This window comes from Astyanax mexicanus, chromosome 8, assembly GCF_023375975.1.
Source record: "Astyanax mexicanus isolate ESR-SI-001 chromosome 8, AstMex3_surface, whole genome shotgun sequence".
NCBI classification, from domain to species: Eukaryota; Metazoa; Chordata; class Actinopteri; order Characiformes; family Acestrorhamphidae; genus Astyanax; species Astyanax mexicanus.
The window spans coordinates 33,206,430-33,223,763 of record NC_064415.1 but is presented as its reverse complement, the minus strand read 5'-3'; the positions used below and the strand labels follow the sequence as shown (position 1 = coordinate 33,223,763).

General features: G+C 43.5%; 40 non-coding genes across 40 annotated transcripts; all 40 read left to right on the top strand.

The window, feature by feature from the left end:
• The first annotated feature begins 104 nt into the window (after positions 1-104).
• Positions 105-177, top strand: trnaf-gaa (transfer RNA phenylalanine (anticodon GAA)). The gene has a single exon. It is a non-coding gene; the product is annotated as a tRNA-Phe (tRNA).
• A 665-nt stretch (positions 178-842) lies between these two features.
• trnaf-gaa (transfer RNA phenylalanine (anticodon GAA)) lies at positions 843-915 on the top strand. Its single transcript has one exon. It is a non-coding gene; the product is annotated as a tRNA-Phe (tRNA).
• A 100-nt stretch (positions 916-1,015) lies between these two features.
• trnaq-cug (transfer RNA glutamine (anticodon CUG)) lies at positions 1,016-1,087 on the top strand. Its single transcript has one exon. It is a non-coding gene; the product is annotated as a tRNA-Gln (tRNA).
• A 498-nt stretch (positions 1,088-1,585) lies between these two features.
• Positions 1,586-1,658, top strand: trnaf-gaa (transfer RNA phenylalanine (anticodon GAA)). Its single transcript has one exon. It is a non-coding gene; the product is annotated as a tRNA-Phe (tRNA).
• Positions 1,659-1,758: 100 nt separating this feature from the next.
• trnaq-cug (transfer RNA glutamine (anticodon CUG)) lies at positions 1,759-1,830 on the top strand. The gene has a single exon. It is a non-coding gene; the product is annotated as a tRNA-Gln (tRNA).
• Positions 1,831-2,501: 671 nt separating this feature from the next.
• trnaq-cug (transfer RNA glutamine (anticodon CUG)) lies at positions 2,502-2,574 on the top strand. The gene has a single exon. It is a non-coding gene; the product is annotated as a tRNA-Gln (tRNA).
• A 498-nt stretch (positions 2,575-3,072) lies between these two features.
• Positions 3,073-3,145, top strand: trnaf-gaa (transfer RNA phenylalanine (anticodon GAA)). The gene has a single exon. It is a non-coding gene; the product is annotated as a tRNA-Phe (tRNA).
• A 100-nt stretch (positions 3,146-3,245) lies between these two features.
• Positions 3,246-3,317, top strand: trnaq-cug (transfer RNA glutamine (anticodon CUG)). The gene has a single exon. It is a non-coding gene; the product is annotated as a tRNA-Gln (tRNA).
• A 498-nt stretch (positions 3,318-3,815) lies between these two features.
• On the top strand, positions 3,816-3,888 carry trnaf-gaa (transfer RNA phenylalanine (anticodon GAA)). Its single transcript has one exon. It is a non-coding gene; the product is annotated as a tRNA-Phe (tRNA).
• A 100-nt stretch (positions 3,889-3,988) lies between these two features.
• trnaq-cug (transfer RNA glutamine (anticodon CUG)) lies at positions 3,989-4,060 on the top strand. The gene has a single exon. It is a non-coding gene; the product is annotated as a tRNA-Gln (tRNA).
• Positions 4,061-4,731: 671 nt separating this feature from the next.
• On the top strand, positions 4,732-4,803 carry trnaq-cug (transfer RNA glutamine (anticodon CUG)). The gene has a single exon. It is a non-coding gene; the product is annotated as a tRNA-Gln (tRNA).
• A 498-nt stretch (positions 4,804-5,301) lies between these two features.
• Positions 5,302-5,374, top strand: trnaf-gaa (transfer RNA phenylalanine (anticodon GAA)). Its single transcript has one exon. It is a non-coding gene; the product is annotated as a tRNA-Phe (tRNA).
• Positions 5,375-5,474: 100 nt separating this feature from the next.
• Positions 5,475-5,546, top strand: trnaq-cug (transfer RNA glutamine (anticodon CUG)). The gene has a single exon. It is a non-coding gene; the product is annotated as a tRNA-Gln (tRNA).
• A 498-nt stretch (positions 5,547-6,044) lies between these two features.
• trnaf-gaa (transfer RNA phenylalanine (anticodon GAA)) lies at positions 6,045-6,117 on the top strand. The gene has a single exon. It is a non-coding gene; the product is annotated as a tRNA-Phe (tRNA).
• Positions 6,118-6,217: 100 nt separating this feature from the next.
• trnaq-cug (transfer RNA glutamine (anticodon CUG)) lies at positions 6,218-6,289 on the top strand. The gene has a single exon. It is a non-coding gene; the product is annotated as a tRNA-Gln (tRNA).
• Positions 6,290-6,787: 498 nt separating this feature from the next.
• Positions 6,788-6,860, top strand: trnaf-gaa (transfer RNA phenylalanine (anticodon GAA)). Its single transcript has one exon. It is a non-coding gene; the product is annotated as a tRNA-Phe (tRNA).
• Positions 6,861-6,960: 100 nt separating this feature from the next.
• Positions 6,961-7,032, top strand: trnaq-cug (transfer RNA glutamine (anticodon CUG)). The gene has a single exon. It is a non-coding gene; the product is annotated as a tRNA-Gln (tRNA).
• A 498-nt stretch (positions 7,033-7,530) lies between these two features.
• Positions 7,531-7,603, top strand: trnaf-gaa (transfer RNA phenylalanine (anticodon GAA)). The gene has a single exon. It is a non-coding gene; the product is annotated as a tRNA-Phe (tRNA).
• A 100-nt stretch (positions 7,604-7,703) lies between these two features.
• trnaq-cug (transfer RNA glutamine (anticodon CUG)) lies at positions 7,704-7,775 on the top strand. Its single transcript has one exon. It is a non-coding gene; the product is annotated as a tRNA-Gln (tRNA).
• Positions 7,776-8,445: 670 nt separating this feature from the next.
• Positions 8,446-8,518, top strand: trnaq-cug (transfer RNA glutamine (anticodon CUG)). Its single transcript has one exon. It is a non-coding gene; the product is annotated as a tRNA-Gln (tRNA).
• A 498-nt stretch (positions 8,519-9,016) lies between these two features.
• trnaf-gaa (transfer RNA phenylalanine (anticodon GAA)) lies at positions 9,017-9,089 on the top strand. The gene has a single exon. It is a non-coding gene; the product is annotated as a tRNA-Phe (tRNA).
• Positions 9,090-9,189: 100 nt separating this feature from the next.
• trnaq-uug (transfer RNA glutamine (anticodon UUG)) lies at positions 9,190-9,261 on the top strand. Its single transcript has one exon. It is a non-coding gene; the product is annotated as a tRNA-Gln (tRNA).
• A 499-nt stretch (positions 9,262-9,760) lies between these two features.
• trnaf-gaa (transfer RNA phenylalanine (anticodon GAA)) lies at positions 9,761-9,833 on the top strand. Its single transcript has one exon. It is a non-coding gene; the product is annotated as a tRNA-Phe (tRNA).
• A 100-nt stretch (positions 9,834-9,933) lies between these two features.
• trnaq-cug (transfer RNA glutamine (anticodon CUG)) lies at positions 9,934-10,005 on the top strand. Its single transcript has one exon. It is a non-coding gene; the product is annotated as a tRNA-Gln (tRNA).
• Positions 10,006-10,503: 498 nt separating this feature from the next.
• On the top strand, positions 10,504-10,576 carry trnaf-gaa (transfer RNA phenylalanine (anticodon GAA)). The gene has a single exon. It is a non-coding gene; the product is annotated as a tRNA-Phe (tRNA).
• Positions 10,577-10,676: 100 nt separating this feature from the next.
• Positions 10,677-10,748, top strand: trnaq-cug (transfer RNA glutamine (anticodon CUG)). The gene has a single exon. It is a non-coding gene; the product is annotated as a tRNA-Gln (tRNA).
• A 671-nt stretch (positions 10,749-11,419) lies between these two features.
• trnaq-cug (transfer RNA glutamine (anticodon CUG)) lies at positions 11,420-11,491 on the top strand. Its single transcript has one exon. It is a non-coding gene; the product is annotated as a tRNA-Gln (tRNA).
• A 499-nt stretch (positions 11,492-11,990) lies between these two features.
• On the top strand, positions 11,991-12,063 carry trnaf-gaa (transfer RNA phenylalanine (anticodon GAA)). The gene has a single exon. It is a non-coding gene; the product is annotated as a tRNA-Phe (tRNA).
• A 100-nt stretch (positions 12,064-12,163) lies between these two features.
• On the top strand, positions 12,164-12,235 carry trnaq-cug (transfer RNA glutamine (anticodon CUG)). The gene has a single exon. It is a non-coding gene; the product is annotated as a tRNA-Gln (tRNA).
• A 498-nt stretch (positions 12,236-12,733) lies between these two features.
• On the top strand, positions 12,734-12,806 carry trnaf-gaa (transfer RNA phenylalanine (anticodon GAA)). Its single transcript has one exon. It is a non-coding gene; the product is annotated as a tRNA-Phe (tRNA).
• Positions 12,807-12,906: 100 nt separating this feature from the next.
• On the top strand, positions 12,907-12,978 carry trnaq-cug (transfer RNA glutamine (anticodon CUG)). The gene has a single exon. It is a non-coding gene; the product is annotated as a tRNA-Gln (tRNA).
• Positions 12,979-13,649: 671 nt separating this feature from the next.
• trnaq-cug (transfer RNA glutamine (anticodon CUG)) lies at positions 13,650-13,722 on the top strand. The gene has a single exon. It is a non-coding gene; the product is annotated as a tRNA-Gln (tRNA).
• A 498-nt stretch (positions 13,723-14,220) lies between these two features.
• Positions 14,221-14,293, top strand: trnaf-gaa (transfer RNA phenylalanine (anticodon GAA)). Its single transcript has one exon. It is a non-coding gene; the product is annotated as a tRNA-Phe (tRNA).
• Positions 14,294-14,393: 100 nt separating this feature from the next.
• Positions 14,394-14,465, top strand: trnaq-cug (transfer RNA glutamine (anticodon CUG)). The gene has a single exon. It is a non-coding gene; the product is annotated as a tRNA-Gln (tRNA).
• A 498-nt stretch (positions 14,466-14,963) lies between these two features.
• On the top strand, positions 14,964-15,036 carry trnaf-gaa (transfer RNA phenylalanine (anticodon GAA)). The gene has a single exon. It is a non-coding gene; the product is annotated as a tRNA-Phe (tRNA).
• A 100-nt stretch (positions 15,037-15,136) lies between these two features.
• Positions 15,137-15,208, top strand: trnaq-cug (transfer RNA glutamine (anticodon CUG)). The gene has a single exon. It is a non-coding gene; the product is annotated as a tRNA-Gln (tRNA).
• A 498-nt stretch (positions 15,209-15,706) lies between these two features.
• On the top strand, positions 15,707-15,779 carry trnaf-gaa (transfer RNA phenylalanine (anticodon GAA)). The gene has a single exon. It is a non-coding gene; the product is annotated as a tRNA-Phe (tRNA).
• Positions 15,780-15,879: 100 nt separating this feature from the next.
• On the top strand, positions 15,880-15,951 carry trnaq-cug (transfer RNA glutamine (anticodon CUG)). Its single transcript has one exon. It is a non-coding gene; the product is annotated as a tRNA-Gln (tRNA).
• Positions 15,952-16,622: 671 nt separating this feature from the next.
• trnaq-cug (transfer RNA glutamine (anticodon CUG)) lies at positions 16,623-16,694 on the top strand. The gene has a single exon. It is a non-coding gene; the product is annotated as a tRNA-Gln (tRNA).
• Positions 16,695-17,192: 498 nt separating this feature from the next.
• On the top strand, positions 17,193-17,265 carry trnaf-gaa (transfer RNA phenylalanine (anticodon GAA)). The gene has a single exon. It is a non-coding gene; the product is annotated as a tRNA-Phe (tRNA).
• Positions 17,266-17,334: the final 69 nt, after the last annotated feature.

Sequence of the window (17,334 nt, the reverse complement as noted above, 5' to 3'; positions counted from 1 at the left end):
CCAAGAAAGACACATTAAGTTGTTGCAAGGTTTTTGTTGGAGTTTGCTAGCTTAACTGAACATGGACAGACAGGTGATGCAGCGTGAGGTTTCCTCTGTGTGCTGGCGAAATAGCTCAGTTGGGAGAGCGTTAGACTGAAGATCTAAAGGTCCCTGGTTCGATCCCGGGTTTCGGCAGAACACTGAGGGTCTTCTTTGTGCTTGTTGATGTTGTGTTTCTAATCAGCTTTTGACATGATAAGTTTATAAGAAATCTTCAAGGTAAGCTTTTGACATGGGTTCCATGGTGTAATGGTTAGCACTCTGGACTCTGAGCGATCCGAGTTCAAATCTCGGTGGAACCTTGTTTTCCTTCAAAATACAATTAATTTGAGAAAACAGGGCAAAATAACACATCGCCTACCTAAAGAGTCTGTAGAGTGGTGAAATACATCCATTGTTTTTCATGAACACTGCCTCAAATGAAGCCTTGTAAAAGAACTCTAGATCCTGTACCGTCACTGTGTGGTAGGGAAAATGCTCTGTTTCAAAGACGAAACTCTTGCAGAGAGTGGTGAAACCTAACAAGTGGTTTAGTAAATCACGTTTTTTGGAGTACACAGTATCGTTCTGTGCTCCTCGTTAGTATAGTGGACAGTATCTCCGCCTGTCACGCGGAAGACCGGGGTTCGATTCCCCGATGGGGAGAAAGTTATTATTTTTCAAAGGCAAAGCATAGCCTTCCACATAGCTTTCCACCCAAGAAAGACACATTAAGTTGTTGCAAGGATTTTGTTGGAGCTTGCTAGCTTAACTGAACATGGACAGACAGGTGATGCAGCGTGAGGTTTCCTCTGTGTGCTGCCGAAATAGCTCAGTTGGGAGAGCGTTAGACTGAAGATCTAAAGGTCCCTGGTTCGATCCCGGGTTTCGGCAGAACACTGAGGGTCTTCTTTGTGCTTGTTGATGTTGTGTTTCTAATCAGCTTTTGACATGATAAGTTTATAAGAAATCTTCAAGGTAAGCTTTTGACGTGGGTTCCATGGTGTAATGGTTAGCACTCTGGACTCTGAATCCAGCGATCCGAGTTCAAATCTCGGTGGAACCTTGTTTTCCTTCAAAATACAGTTAATTTGAGAAAACAGGGCAAAATAACACATCGCCTACCTAAAGATTCTGTAGAGTGTTGAAATACATCCATCGTTTTTCATGAACACTGCCTCAAATGAAGCCTTGTAAAAGAACTCTAGATCCTGTGCCGTCACTGTGTGGTAAGGAAAATGCTCTGTTTCAAAGACGAAACTCTTGCAGAGAGTGGTGAAACCTAACAAGTGGTTTAGTAAATCACGTTTTTTGGAGTACACAGCATCGTTCTGTGCTCCTCGTTAGTATAGTGGACAGTATCTCCGCCTGTCACGCGGAAGACCGGGGTTCGATTCCCCGACGGGGAGAAAGTTATTATTTTTCAAAGGCAAAGCATAGCCTTCCACATAGCTTTCCACCCAAGAAAGACACATTAAGTTGTTGCAAGGATTTTGTTGGAGCTTGCTAGCTTAATTGAACATGGACAGACAGGTGATGCAGCGTGAGGTTTCCTCTGTGTGCTGCCGAAATAGCTCAGTTGGGAGAGCATTAGACTGAAGATCTAAAGGTCCCTGGTTCGAGCCCGGGTTTCGGCAGAACACTGAGGGTCTTCTTTGTGCTTGTTGATGTTGTGTTTCTAATCAGCTTTTGAGATGATAAGTTTATAAGAAATCTTCAAGGTAAGCTTTTGACGTGGGTTCCATGGTGTAATGGTTAGCACTCTGGACTCTGAATCCAGCGATCCGAGTTCAAATCTCGGTGGAACCTTGTTTTCCTTCAAAATACAATTAATTTGAGAAAACAGGGCAAAATAACACATCGCCTACCTAAAGAGTCTGTAGAGTGGTGAAATACATCCATTGTTTTTCATGAACACTGCCTCAAATGAAGCCTTGTAAAAGAACTCTAGATCCTGTACCGTCACTGTGTGGTAGGGAAAATGCTCTGTTTCAAAGACGAAACTCTTGCAGAGAGTGGTGAAGCCAAACAAGTGGTTCAGTAAATCACGTTTTTTTGGAGTACACAGAAGTGTTCTGTGCTCCTCGTTAGTATAGTGGACAGAATCTCCGCCTGTCACGCGGAAGCCCGGGGTTAGATTTCCCGACGGGGAGAAAGTTATCCTTTTTAAAAGGCAAAGCATAGCCTTCCACATAGCTTGTCACCCAAGAAAGACACATTAAGTTGTTGCAAGGTTTTTGTTGGAGTTTGCTAGCTTAACTGAACATGGACAGACAGGTGTTGCAGCGTGAGGTTTCCACAGTGTGCTGGAGAAATAGCTCAGTTGGGAGAGTGTTAGACTGAAGATCTAAAGGTCCCTGGTTCGATCCCGGGTTTCGGCAGAACACTGAGGGTGTTCTTTGTGCTTGTTGACGTTGTGTTTCTAATCAGCTATTGACATGATAAGTTTATAAGAAATCTTCAAGGTAAGCTTTTGATGTGGGTTCCATGGTGTAATGGTTAGCACTCTGGACTCTGAATCCAGTGATCTGAGTTCAAATCTCGGTGGACCCTTGTTTTCCTTCAAAATACAGTTAATTTGAGAAAACAGGGCAAAATAACACATCGCCTACCTAAAGATTCTGTAGAGTGTTGAAATACATCCATCGTTTTTCATGAACACTGCCTCAAATGAAGCCTTGTAAAAGAACTCTAGATCCTGTGCCGTCACTGTGTGGTAAGGAAAATGCTCTGTTTCAAAGACGAAACCACTGCAGAGAGTGGTGAAACCTAACAAGTGGTTTAGTAAATCACGTTTTTTGGAGTACACAGCATCGTTCTGTGCTCCTCGTTAGTATAGTGGACAGTATCTCCGCCTGTCATGCGGAAGACCGGGGTTCGATTCCCCGACGGGGAGAAAGTTATTATTTTTCAAAGGCAAAGCATAGCCTTCCACATAGCTTTCCACCCAAGAAAGACACATTAAGTTGTTGCAAGGATTTTGTTGGAGCTTGCTAGCTTAATTGAACATGGACAGACAGGTGATGCAGCGTGAGGTTTCCTCTGTGTGCTGCCGAAATAGCTCAGTTGGGAGAGCATTAGACTGAAGATCTAAAGGTCCCTGGTTCGATCCCGGGTTTCGGCAGAACACTGAGGGTCTTCTTTGTGCTTGTTGATGTTGTGTTTCTAATCAGCTTTTGAGATGATAAATTTATAAGAAATCTTCAAGGTAAGCTTTTGACGTGGGTTCCATGGTGTAATGGTTAGCACTCTGGACTCTGAATCCAGCGATCCGAGTTCAAATCTCGGTGGAACCTTGTTTTCCTTCAAAATACAATTAATTTGAGAAAACAGGGCAAAATAACACATCGCCTACCTAAAGAGTCTGTAGAGTGGTGAAATACATCCATTGTTTTTCATGAACACTGCCTCAAATGAAGCCTTGTAAAAGAACTCTAGATCCTGTACCGTCACTGTGTGGTAGGGAAAATGCTCTGTTTCAAAGACGAAACTCTTGCAGAGAGTGGTGAAACCTAACAAGTGGTTTAGTAAAACACGTTTTTTGGAGTACACAGTATCGTTCTGTGCTCCTCGTTAGTATAGTGTACAGTATCTCCGCCTGTCACGCGGAAGACCGGGGTTCGATTCCCCGACGGGGAGAAAGTTATTATTTTTCAAAGGCAAAGCATAGCCTTCCACATAGCTTTCTACCCAAGAAAGACACATTAAGTTGTTGCAAGGATTTTGTTGGAGCTTGCTAGCTTAACTGAACATGGACAGACAGGTTATGCAGCGTGAGGTTACCTCTGTGTGCTGCCGAAATAGCTCAGTTGGGAGAGCGTTAGACTGAAGATCTAAAGGTCCCTGGTTCGATCCCGGGTTTCGGCAGAACACTGAGGGTCTTCTTTGTGCTTGTTGATGTTGTGTTTCTAATCAGCTTTTGACATGATAAGTTTATAAGAAATCTTCAAGGTAAGCTTTCGATGTGGGTTCCATGGTGTAATGGTTAGCACTCTGGACTCTGAATCCAGTGATCTGAGTTCAAATCTCGGTGGAACCTTGTTTTCCTTCAAAATACAGTTAATTTGAGAAAACAGGGCAAAATAACACATCGCCTACCTAAAGATTCTGTAGAGTGTTGAAATACATCCATCGTTTTTCATGAACACTGCCTCAAATGAAGCCTTGTAAAAGAACTCTAGATCCTGTGCCGTCACTGTGTGGTAAGGAAAATGCTCTGTTTCAAAGACGAAACCACTGCAGAGAGTGGTGAAGCCAAACAAGTGGTTCAGTAAATCACGTTTTTTGGAGTACACAGTATCGTTCTGTGCTCCTCGTTAGTATAGTGGACAGTATCTCCGCTTGTCACGCGGAAGACCGGGGTTCGATTCCCCGACTGGGAGAAAGTTATTCTTTTTCAAAGGCAAAGCATAGCCTTCCACATAGCTTTCTACCCAAGAAAGACACATTAAGTTGTTGCAAGGATTTTGTTGGAGCTTGCTAGCTTAACTGAACATGGACAGACAGGTGATGCAGCGTGAGGTTTCCTCTGTGTGCTGGCGAAATAGCTCAGTTGGGAGAGCGTTAGACTGAAGATCTAAAGGTCCCTGGTTCGATCCCGGGTTTCAGCAGAACACTGAGGGTCTTCTTTGTGCTTGTTGACGTTGTGTTTCTAATCAGCTTTTGACATGATAAGTTTATAAAGAATCTTCAAGGTAAGCTTTTGACGCGGGTTCCATGGTGTAATGATTAGCACTCTGGACTCTGAATCCAGCGATCTGAGTTCAAATCTCGGTGGAACCTTGTTTTCCTTCAAAATACAGTTAATTTGAGAAAACAGGGCAAAATAACACATCGCCTACCTAAAGATTCTGTAGAGTGTTGAAATACATCCATCGTTTTTCATGAACACTGCCTCAAATGAAGCCTTGTAAAAGAACTCTAGATCCTGTGCCGTCACTGTGTGGTAAGGAAAATGCTCTGTTTCAAAGACGAAACCACTGCAGAGAGTGGTGAAACCTAACAAGTGGTTTAGTAAATCACGTTTTTTGGAGTACACAGTATCGTTCTGTGCTCCTCGTTAGTATAGTGGACAGTATCTCCACCTGTCACGCGGAAGACCGGGGTTCGATTCCCCGACGTGGAGAAAGTTATTCTTTTTCAAAGGCAAAGCATAGCCTTCCACATAGCTTTCCACCCAAGAAAGACACATTAAGTTGTTGCAAGGATTTTGTTGGAGCTTGCTAGCTTAATTGAACATGGACAGACAGGTGATGCAGCGTGAGATTTCCTCTGTGTGCTGCCGAAATAGCTCAGTTGGGAGAGCGTTAGACTGAAGATCTAAAGGTCCCTGGTTCGATCCCGGGTTTCGGCAGAACACTGAGGGTCTTCTTTGTGCTTGTTGATGTTGTGTTTCTAATCAGCTTTTGACATGATAAGTTTATAAGAAATCTTCAAGGTAAGCTTTTGACGTGGGTTCCACGGTGTAATGGTTAGCACTCTGGACTCTGAATCCAGCGATCCGAGTTCAAATCTCGGTGGAACCTTGTTTTCCTTCAAAATACAATTAATTTGAGAAAACAGTGCAAAATAACACATCGCCTACCTAAAGAGTCTGTAGAGTGGTGAAATACATCCATTGTTTTTCATGAACACTGCCTCAAATGAAGCCTTGTAAAAGAACTCTAGATCCTGTACCGTCACTGTGTGGTAGGGAAAATGCTCTGTTTCAAAGACGAAACTCTTGCAGAAAGTGGTGAAACCTAACAAGTGGTTTAGTAAATCACGTTTTTTGGAGTACACAGTATCGTTCTGTGCTCCTCGTTAGTATAGTGGACAGTATCTCCGCCTGTCACGCGGAAGATCGGGGTTCGATTCCCCGACGGGGAGAATGTTATTCTTTTTCAAAGGCAAAGCATAGCCTTCCACATAGCTTTCCACCCAAGAAAGACACATTAAGTTGTTGCAAGGATTTTGTTGGAGCTTGCTAGCTTAACTGAACATGGACAGACAGGTGATGCAGCGTGAGGTTTCCTCTGTGTGATGCCGAAATAGCTCAGTTGGGAGAGCGTTAGACTGAAGATCTAAAGGTCCCTGGTTCGATCCCGGGTTTCGGCAGAACACTGAGGGTCTTCTTTGTGCTTGTTGATGTTGTGTTTCTAATCAGCTTTTGACATGATAAGTTTGTAAGAAATCTTCAAGGTAAGCTTTTGACGTGGGTTCCATGGTGTAATGGTTAGCACTCTGGACTCTGAATCCAGCGATCCGAGTTCAAATCTCGGTGGAACCTTGTTTTCCTTCAAAATACAGTTAATTTGAGAAAACAGGGCAAAATAACACATCGCCTACCTAAAGATTCTGTAGAGTGTTGAAATACATCCATCGTTTTTCATGAACACTGCCTCAAATGAAGCCTTGTAAAAGAACTCTAGATCCTGTGCCGTCACTGTGTGGTAAGGAAAATGCTCTGTTTCAAAGACGAAACCACTGCAGAGAGTGGTGAAACCTAACAAGTGGTTTAGTAAATCACGTTTTTTGGAGAACACAGCATCGTTCTGTGCTCCTCGTTAGTATAGTGGACAGTATCTCCGCCTGTCACGCGGAAGACCGGGGTTCGATTCCCCGACGGGGAGAAAGTTATTATTTTTCAAAGGCAAAGCATAGCCTTCCACATAGCTTTCCACCCAAGAAAGACACATTAAGTTGTTGCAAGGATTTTGTTGGAGCTTGCTAGCTTAATTGAACATGGACAGACAGGTGATGCAGCGTGAGGTTTCCTCTGTGTGCTGCCGAAATAGCTCAGTTGGGAGAGCGTTAGACTGAAGATCTAAAGGTCCCTGGTTCGAGCCCGGGTTTCGGCAGAACACTGAGGGTCTTCTTTGTGCTTGTTGATGTTGTGTTTCTAATCAGCTTTTGAGATGATAAGTTTATAAGAAATCTTCAAGGTAAGCTTTTGACGTGGGTTCCATGGTGTAATGGTTAGCACTCTGGACTCTGAATCCAGCGATCCGAGCTCAAATCTCGGTGGAACCTTGTTTTCCTTCAAAATACAATTAATTTGAGAAAACAGGGCAAAATAACACATCGCCTACCTAAAGATTCTGTAGAGTGTTGAAATACATCCATCGTTTTTCATGAACACTGCCTCAAATGAAGCCTTGTAAAAGAACTCTAGATCCTGTGCCGTCACTGTGTGGTAAGGAAAATGCTCTGTTTCAAAGACGAAACCACTGCAGAGAGTGGTGAAGCCAAAGAAGTGGTTCAGTAAATCACATTTTTTGGAGTACACAGTATCGTTCTGTGCTCCTCGTTAGTATAGTGGACAGTATCTCCGCTTGTCACGCGGAAGACCGGGGTTCGATTCCCCGACTGGGAGAAAGTTATTCTTTTTCAAAGGCAAAGCATAGCCTTCCACATAGCTTTCTACCCAAGAAAGACACATTAAGTTGTTGCAAGGATTTTGTTGGAGCTTGCTAGCTTAACTGAACATGGACAGACAGGTGATGCAGCGTGAGGTTTCCTCTGTGTGCTGGCGAAATAGCTCAGTTGGGAGAGCGTTAGACTGAAGATCTAAAGGTCCCTGGTTCGATCCCGGGTTTCGGCAGAACACTGAGGGTCTTCTTTGTGCTTGTTGACGTTGTGTTTCTAATCAGCTTTTGACATGATAAGTTTATAAAGAATCTTCAAGGTAAGCTTTTGACGCGGGTTCCATGGTGTAATGATTAGCACTCTGGACTCTGAATCCAGCGATCTGAGTTCAAATCTCGGTGGAACCTTGTTTTCCTTCAAAATACAGTTAATTTGAGAAAACAGGGCAAAATAACACATCGCCTACCTAAAGATTCTGTAGAGTGTTGAAATACATCCATCGTTTTTCATGAACACTGCCTCAAATGAAGCCTTGTAAAAGAACTCTAGATCCTGTGCCGTCACTGTGTGGTAAGGAAAATGCTCTGTTTCAAAGACGAAACCACTGCAGAGAGTGGTGAAACCTAACAAGTGGTTTAGTAAATCACGTTTTTTGGAGTACACAGCATTGTTCTGTGCTCCTCGTTAGTATAGTGGACAGTATCTCCGCCTGTCATGCGGAAGACCGGGGTTCGATTCCCCGACGGGGAGAAAGTTATTATTTTTCAAAGGCAAAGCATAGCCTTCCACATAGCTTTCCACCCAAGAAAGACACATTAAGTTGTTGCAAGGATTTTGTTGGAGCTTGCTAGCTTAACTGAACATGGACAGACAGGTGATGCAGCGTGAGGTTTCCACAGTGTGCTGGAGAAATAGCTCAGTTGGGAGAGTGTTAGACTGAAGATCTAAAGGTCCCTGGTTCGATCCCGGGTTTCGGCAGAACACTGAGGGTGTTCTTTGTGCTTGTTGACGTTGTGTTTCTAATCAGCTATTGACATGATAAGTTTATAAGAAATCTTCAAGGTAAGCTTTCGATGTGGGTTCCATGGTGTAATGGTTAGCACTCTGGACTCTGAATCCAGTGATCTGAGTTCAAATCTCGGTGGACCCTTGTTTTCCTTCAAAATACAGTTAATTTGAGAAAACAGGGCAAAATAACACATCGCCTACCTAAAGATTCTGTAGAGTGTTGAAATACATCCATCGTTTTTCATGAACACTGCCTCAAATGAAGCCTTGTAAAAGAACTCTAGATCCTGTGCCGTCACTGTGTGGTAAGGAAAATGCTCTGTTTCAAAGACGAAACCACTGCAGAGAGTGGTGAAACCTAACAAGTGGTTTAGTAAATCACGTTTTTTGGAGTACACAGCATCGTTCTGTGCTCCTCGTTAGTATAGTGGACAGTATCTCCGCCTGTCACGCGGAAGACCGGGGTTCGATTCCCCGACGGGGAGAAAGTTATTATTTTTCAAAGGCAAAGCATAGCCTTCCACATAGCTTTCCACCCAAGAAAGACACATTAAGTTGTTGCAAGGATTTTGTTGGAGCTTGCTAGCTTAACTGAACATGGACAGACAGGTTATGCAGCGTGAGGTTTCCTCTGTGTGCTGCCGAAATAGCTCAGTTGGGAGAGCGTTAGACTGAAGATCTAAAGGTCCCTGGTTCGATCCCGGGTTTCGGCAGAACACTGAGGGTCTTCTTTGTGCTTGTTGATGTTGTGTTTCTAATCAGCTTTTGACATGATAAGTTTATAAGAAATCTTCAAGGTAAGCTTTTGACGTGGGTTCCATGGTGTAATGGTTAGCACTCTGGACTTTGAATCCAGTGATCCGAGTTCAAATCTCGGTGGAACCTTGTTTTCCTTCAAAATACAATTCATTTGAGAAAACAGGGCAAAATAACACATCGCCTACCTAAAGAGTCTGTAGAGTGGTGAAATACATCCATCGTTTTTCATGAACACTGCCTCAAATGAAGCCTTGTAAAAGAACTCTAGATCCTGTACCGTCACTGTGTGGTAGGGAAAATGCTCTGTTTCAAAGACGAAGCTCTTGCAGAGAGTGGTGAAGCCAAACAAGTGGTTTAGTAAATCACGTTTTTTGGAGTACACAGTATCGTTCTGTGCTCCTCGTTAGTATAGTGGACAGTATCTCCGCCTGTCACGCGGAAGACCGGGGTTCGGTTTCCCCGATGGGGAGAAAGTTATTATTTTTCAAAGGCAAAGCATAGCCTTCCACATAGCTTTCCACCCAAGAAAGACACATTAAGTTGTTGCAAGGATTTTGTTGGAGCTTGCTAGCTTAACTGAACATGGACAGACAGGTGATGCAGCGTGAGGTTTCCTCTGTGTGCTGCTGAAATAGCTCAGTTGGGAGAGCGTTAGACTGAAGATCTAAAGGTCCCTGGTTCGATCCCGGGTTTCGGCAGAACACTGAGGGTCTTCTTTGTGCTTGTTGATGTTGTGTTTCTAATCAGCTTTTGACATGATAAGTTTATAAGAAATCTTCAAGGTAAGCTTTTGACGTGGGTTCCATGGTGTAATGGTTAGCACTCTGGACTCTGAATCCAGCGATCCGAGTTCAAATCTCGGTGGAACCTTGTTTTCCTTCAAAATACAGTTAATTTGAGAAAACAGGGCAAAATAACACATCGCCTACCTAAAGATTCTGTAGAGTGTTGAAATACATCCATCGTTTTTCATGAACACTGCCTCAAATGAAGCCTTGTAAAAGAACTCTAGATCCTGTGCCGTCACTGTGTGGTAAGGAAAATGCTCTGTTTCAAAGACGAAACTCTTGCAGAGAGTGGTGAAACCTAACAAGTGGTTTAGTAAATCACGTTTTTTGGAGTACACAGTATCGTTCTGTGCTCCTCGTTAGTATAGTGGACAGTATCTCCGCCTGTCACGCGGAAGACCGGGGTTCGATTCCCCGATGGGGAGAAAGTTATTATTTTTCAAAGGCAAAGCATAGCCTTCCACATAGCTTTCCACCCAAGAAAGACACATTAAGTTGTTGCAAGGATTTTGTTGGAGCTTGCTAGCTTAACTGAACATGGACAGACAGGTGATGCAGCGTGAGGTTTCCTCTGTGTGCTGCCGAAATAGCTCAGTTGGGAGAGCGTTAGACTGAAGATCTAAAGGTCCCTGGTTCGATCCCGGGTTTCGGCAGAACACTGAGGGTCTTCTTTGTGCTTGTTGATGTTGTGTTTCTAATCAGCTTTTGACATGATAAGTTTATAAGAAATCTTCAAGGTAAGCTTTTGACGTGGGTTCCATGGTGTAATGGTTAGCACTCTGGACTCTGAATCCAGCGATCCGAGTTCAAATCTCGGTGGAACCTTGTTTTCCTTCAAAATACAGTTAATTTGAGAAAACAGGGCAAAATAACACATCACCTACCTAAAGATTCTGTAGAGTGTTGAAATACATCCATCGTTTTTCATGAACACTGCCTCAAATGAAGCCTTGTAAAAGAACTCTAGATCCTGTGCCGTCACTGTGTGGTAAGGAAAATGCTCTGTTTCAAAGACGAAACCACTGCAGAGAGTGGTGAAACCTAACAAGTGGTTTAGTAAATCACGTTTTTTGGAGTACACAGCATCGTTCTGTGCTCCTCGTTAGTATAGTGGACAGTATCTCCGCCTGTCACGCGGAAGACCGGGGTTCGATTCCCCGACGGGGAGAAAGTTATTATTTTTCAAAGGCAAAGCATAGCCTTCCACATAGCTTTCCACCCAAGAAAGACACATTAAGTTGTTGCAAGGATTTTGTTGGAGCTTGCTAGCTTAATTGAACATGGACAGACAGGTGATGCAGCGTGAGGTTTCCTCTGTGTGCTGCCGAAATAGCTCAGTTGGGAGAGCATTAGACTGAAGATCTACAGGTCCCTGGTTCGAGCCCGGGTTTCGGCAGAACACTGAGGGTCTTCTTTGTGCTTGTTGATGTTGTGTTTCTAATCAGCTTTTGAGATGATAAGTTTATAAGAAATCTTCAAGGTAAGCTTTTGACGTGGGTTCCATGGTGAAATGGTTAGCACTCTGGACTCTGAATCCAGCGATCCGAGTTCAAATCTCGGTGGAACCTTGTTTTCCTTCAAAATACAATTAATTTGAGAAAACAGGGCAAAATAACACATCGCCTACCTAAAGAGTCTGTAGAGTGGTGAAATACATCCATTGTTTTTCATGAACACTGCCTCAAATGAAGCCTTGTAAAAGAACTCTAGATCCTGTACCGTCACTGTGTGGTAGGGAAAATGCTCTGTTTCAAAGACGAAGCTCTTGCAGAGAGTGGTGAAGCCAAACAAGTGGTTTAGTAAATCACGTTTTTTGGAGTACACAGTATCGTTCTGTGCTCCTCGTTAGTATAGTGGACAGTATCTCCGCCTGTCACGCGGAAGACCGGGGTTCGGTTTCCCCGATGGGGAGAAAGTTATTATTTTTCAAAGGCAAAGCATAGCCTTCCACATAGCTTTCCACCCAAGAAAGACACATTAAGTTGTTGCAAGGATTTTGTTGGAGCTTGCTAGCTTAACTGAACATGGACAGACAGGTGATGCAGCGTGAGGTTTCCTCTGTGTGCTGCTGAAATAGCTCAGTTGGGAGAGCGTTAGACTGAAGATCTAAAGGTCCCTGGTTCGATCCCGGGTTTCGGCAGAACACTGAGGGTCTTCTTTGTGCTTGTTGATGTTGTGTTTCTAATCAGCTTTTGACATGATAAGTTTATAAGAAATCTTCAAGGTAAGCTTTTGACGTGGGTTCCATGGTGTAATGGTTAGCACTCTGGACTCTGAATCCAGCGATCCGAGTTCAAATCTCGGTGGAACCTTGTTTTCCTTCAAAATACAGTTAATTTGAGAAAACAGGGCAAAATAACACATCGCCTACCTAAAGATTCTGTAGAGTGTTGAAATACATCCATCGTTTTTCATGAACACTGCCTCAAATGAAGCCTTGTAAAAGAACTCTAGATCCTGTGCCGTCACTGTGTGGTAAGGAAAATGCTCTGTTTCAAAGACGAAACTCTTGCAGAGAGTGGTGAAACCTAACAAGTGGTTTAGTAAATCACGTTTTTTGGAGTACACAGTATCGTTCTGTGCTCCTCGTTAGTATAGTGGACAGTATCTCCGCCTGTCACGCGGAAGACCGGGGTTCGATTCCCCGATGGGGAGAAAGTTATTATTTTTCAAAGGCAAAGCATAGCCTTCCACATAGCTTTCCACCCAAGAAAGACACATTAAGTTGTTGCAAGGATTTTGTTGGAGCTTGCTAGCTTAACTGAACATGGACAGACAGGTGATGCAGCGTGAGGTTTCCTCTGTGTGCTGCCGAAATAGCTCAGTTGGGAGAGCGTTAGACTGAAGATCTAAAGGTCCCTGGTTCGATCCCGGGTTTCGGCAGAACACTGAGGGTCTTCTTTGTGCTTGTTGATGTTGTGTTTCTAATCAGCTTTTGAGATGATAAGTTTATAAGAAATCTTCAAGGTAAGCTTTTGACGTGGGTTCCATGGTGAAATGGTTAGCACTCTGGACTCTGAATCCAGCGATCCGAGTTCAAATCTCGGTGGAACCTTGTTTTCCTTCAAAATACAATTAATTTGAGAAAACAGGGCAAAATAACACATCGCCTACCTAAAGAGTCTGTAGAGTGGTGAAATACATCCATTGTTTTTCATGAACACTGCCTCAAATGAAGCCTTGTAAAATAACTCTAGATCCTGTACCGTCACTGTGTGGTAGGGAAAATGCTCTGTTTCAAAGACGAAACTCTTGCAGAGAGTGGTGAAGCCAAACAAGTGGTTCAGTAAATCACGTTTTTTTGGAGTACACAGAAGTGTTCTGTGCTCCTCGTTAGTATAGTGGACAGAATCTCCGCCTGTCACGCGGAAGCCCGGGGTTAGATTTCCCGACGGGGAGAAAGTTATCCTTTTTCAAAGGCAAAGCATAGCCTTCCACATAGCTTGTCACCCAAGAAAGACACATTAAGTTGTTGCAAGGTTTTTGTTGGAGTTTGCTAGCTTAACTGAACATGGACAGACAGGTGTTGCAGCGTGAGGTTTCCACAGTGTGCTGGAGAAATAGCTCAGTTGGGAGAGTGTTAGACTGAAGATCTAAAGGTCCCTGGTTCGATCCCGGGTTTCGGCAGAACACTGAGGGTGTTCTTTGTGCTTGTTGACGTTGTGTTTCTAATCAGCTATTGACATGATAAGTTTATAAGAAATCTTCAAGGTAAGCTTTCGATGTGGGTTCCATGGTGTAATGGTTAGCACTCTGGACTCTGAATCCAGTGATCTGAGTTCAAATCTCGGTGGACCCTTGTTTTCCTTCAAAATACAGTTAATTTGAGAAAACAGGGCAAAATAACACATCGCCTACCTAAAGATTCTGTAGAGTGTTGAAATACATCCATCGTTTTTCATGAACACTGCCTCAAATGAAGCCTTGTAAAAGAACTCTAGATCCTGTGCCGTCACTGTGTGGTAAGGAAAATGCTCTGTTTCAAAGACGAAACCACTGCAGAGAGTGGTGAAACCTAACAAGTGGTTTAGTAAATCACGTTTTTTGGAGTACACAGCATCGTTCTGTGCTCCTCGTTAGTATAGTGGACAGTATCTCCGCCTGTCACGCGGAAGACCGGGGTTCGATTCCCCGACGGGGAGAAAGTTATTATTTTTCAAAGGCAAAGCATAGCCTTCCACATAGCTTTCCACCCAAGAAAGACACATTAAGTTGTTGCAAGGATTTTGTTGGAGCTTGCTAGCTTAATTGAACATGGACAGACAGGTGATGCAGCGTGAGGTTTCCTCTGTGTGCTGCCGAAATAGCTCAGTTGGGAGAGCATTAGACTGAAGATCTAAAGGTCCCTGGTTCGATCCCGGGTTTCGGCAGAACACTGAGGGTCTTCTTTGTGCTTGTTGATGTTGTGTTTCTAATCAGCTTTTGAGATGATAAGTTTATAAGAAATCTTCAAGGTAAGCTTTTGACGTGGGTTCCATGGTGTAATGGTTAGCACTCTGGACTCTGAATCCAGCGATCTGAGTTCAAATCTCGGTGGAACCTTGTTTTCCTTCAAAATACAATTAATTTGAGAAAACAGGGCAAAATAACACATCGCCTACCTAAAGAGTCTGTAGAGTGGTGAAATACATCCATTGTTTTTCATGAACACTGCCTCAAATGAAGCCTTGTAAAAGAACTCTAGATCCTGTACCGTCACTGTGTGGTAGGGAAAATGCTCTGTTTCAAAGACGAAACTCTTGCATAGAGTGGTGAAACCTAACAAGTGGTTTAGTAAAACACGTTTTTTGGAGTACACAGTATCTTTCTGTGCTCCTCGTTAGTATAGTGGACAGTATCTCCGCCTGTCACGCGGAAGACCGGGGTTCGATTCCCCGACGGGGAGAAAGTTATTCTTTTTCAAAGGCAAAGCATAGCCTTCCACATAGCTTTCCACCCAAGAAAGACACATTAAGTTGTTGCAAGGATTTTGTTGGAGCTTGCTAGCTTAATTGAACATGGACAGACAGGTGATGCAGCGTGAGATTTCCTCTGTGTGCTGCCGAAATAGCTCAGTTGGGAGAGCGTTAGACTGAAGATCTAAAGGTCCCTGGTTCGATCCCGGGTTTCGGCAGAACACTGAGGGTCTTCTTTGTGCTTGTTGATGTTGTGTTTCTAATCAGCTTTTGACATGATAAGTTTATAAGAAATCTTCAAGGTAAGCTTTTGACGTGGGTTCCATGGTGTAATGGTTAGCACTCTGGACTCTGAATCCAGCGATCCGAGTTCAAATCTCGGTGGAACCTTGTTTTCCTTCAAAATACAATTAATTTGAGAAAACAGGGCAAAATAACACATCGCCTACCTAAAGAGTCTGTAGAGTGGTGAAATACATCCATTGTTTTTCATGAACACTGCCTCAAATGAAGCCTTGTAAAAGAACTCTAGATCCTGTACCGTCACTGTGTGGTAGGGAAAATGCTCTGTTTCAAAGACGAAACTCTTGCAGAAAGTGGTGAAACCTAACAAGTGGTTTAGTAAATCACGTTTTTTGGAGTACACAGTATCGTTCTGTGCTCCTCGTTAGTATAGTGGACAGTATCTCCGCCTGTCACGCGGAAGACCGGGGTTCGATTCCCCGACGGGGAGAATGTTATTCTTTTTCAAAGGCAAAGCATAGCCTTCCACATAGCTTTCTACCCAAGAAAGACACATTAAGTTGTTGCAAGGATTTTGTTGGAGCTTGCTAGCTTAACTGAACATGGACAGACAGGTGATGCAGCGTGAGGTTTCCTCTGTGTGCTGCCGAAATAGCTCAGTTGGGAGAGCGTTAGACTGAAGATCTAAAGGTCCCTGGTTCGATCCCGGGTTTCGGCAGAACACTGAGGGTCTTCTTTGTGCTTGTTGATGTTGTGTTTCTAATCAGCTTTTGACATGATAAGTTTATAAGAAATCTTCAAGGTAAGCTTTTGACGTGGGTTCCATGGTGTAATGGTTAGCACTCTGGACTCTGAATCCAGCGATCCGAGTTCAAATCTCGGTGGAACCTTGTTTTCCTTCAAAATACAGTTAATTTGAGAAAACAGGGCAAAATAACACATCGCCTACCTAAAGATTCTGTAGAGTGTTGAAATACATCCATCGTTTTTCATGAACACTGCCTCAAATGAAGCCTTGTAAAAGAACTCTAGATCCTGTGCCGTCACTGTGTGGTAAGGAAAATGCTCTGTTTCAAAGACGAAACCACTGCAGAGAGTGGTGAAACCTAACAAGTGGTTTAGTAAATCACGTTTTTTGGAGTACACAGTATCGTTCTGTGCTCCTCGTTAGTATAGTGGACAGTATCTCCGCCTGTCACGCGGAAGACCGGGGTTCGATTCCCCGACGGGGAGAAAGTTATTATTTTTCAAAGGCAAAGCATAGCCTTCCACATAGCTTTCCACCCAAGAAAGACACATTAAGTTGTTGCAAGGATTTTGTTGGAGCTTGCTAGCTTAATTGAACATGGACAGACAGGTGATGCAGCGTGAGGTTTCCTCTGTGTGCTGCCGAAATAGCTCAGTTGGGAGAGCATTAGACTGAAGATCTACAGGTCCCTGGTTCGAGCCCGGGTTTCGGCAGAACACTGAGGGTCTTCTTTGTGCTTGTTGATGTTGTGTTTCTAATCAGCTTTTGAGATGATAAGTTTATAAGAAATCTTCAAGGTAAGCTTTTGACGTGGGTTCCATGGTGAAATGGTTAGCACTCTGGACTCTGAATCCAGCGATCCGAGTTCAAATCTCGGTGGAACCTTGTTTTCCTTCAAAATACAATTAATTTGAGAAAACAGGGCAAAATAACACATCGCCTACCTAAAGAGTCTGTAGAGTGGTGAAATACATCCATTGTTTTTCATGAACACTGCCTCAAATGAAGCCTTGTAAAAGAACTCTAGATCCTGTACCGTCACTGTGTGGTAGGGAAAATGCTCTGTTTCAAAGACGAAACTCTTGCAGAGAGTGGTGAAACCTAACAAGTGGTTTAGTAAATCACGTTTTTTGGAGTACACAGTATCGTTCTGTGCTCCTCGTTAGTATAGTGGACAGTATCTCCGCCTGTCACGCGGAAGCCCGGGGATAGATTTCCCGACGGGGAGAAAGTTATCCTTTTTCAAAGGCAAAGCATAGCCTTCCACATAGCTTGTCACCCAAGAAAGACACATTAAATTGTTGCAAGGTTTTTGTTGGAGTTTGCTAGCTTAACTGAACATGGACAGACAGGTGTTGCAGCGTGAGGTTTCCTCTGTGTGCTGCCGAAATAGCTCAGTTGGGAGAGCGTTAGACTGAAGATCTAAAGGTCCCTGGTTCGATCCCGGGTTTCGGCAGAACACTGAGGGTGTTCTTTGTGCTTGTTGACGTTGTGTTTCTAATCAGCTATTGACATGATAAGTTTA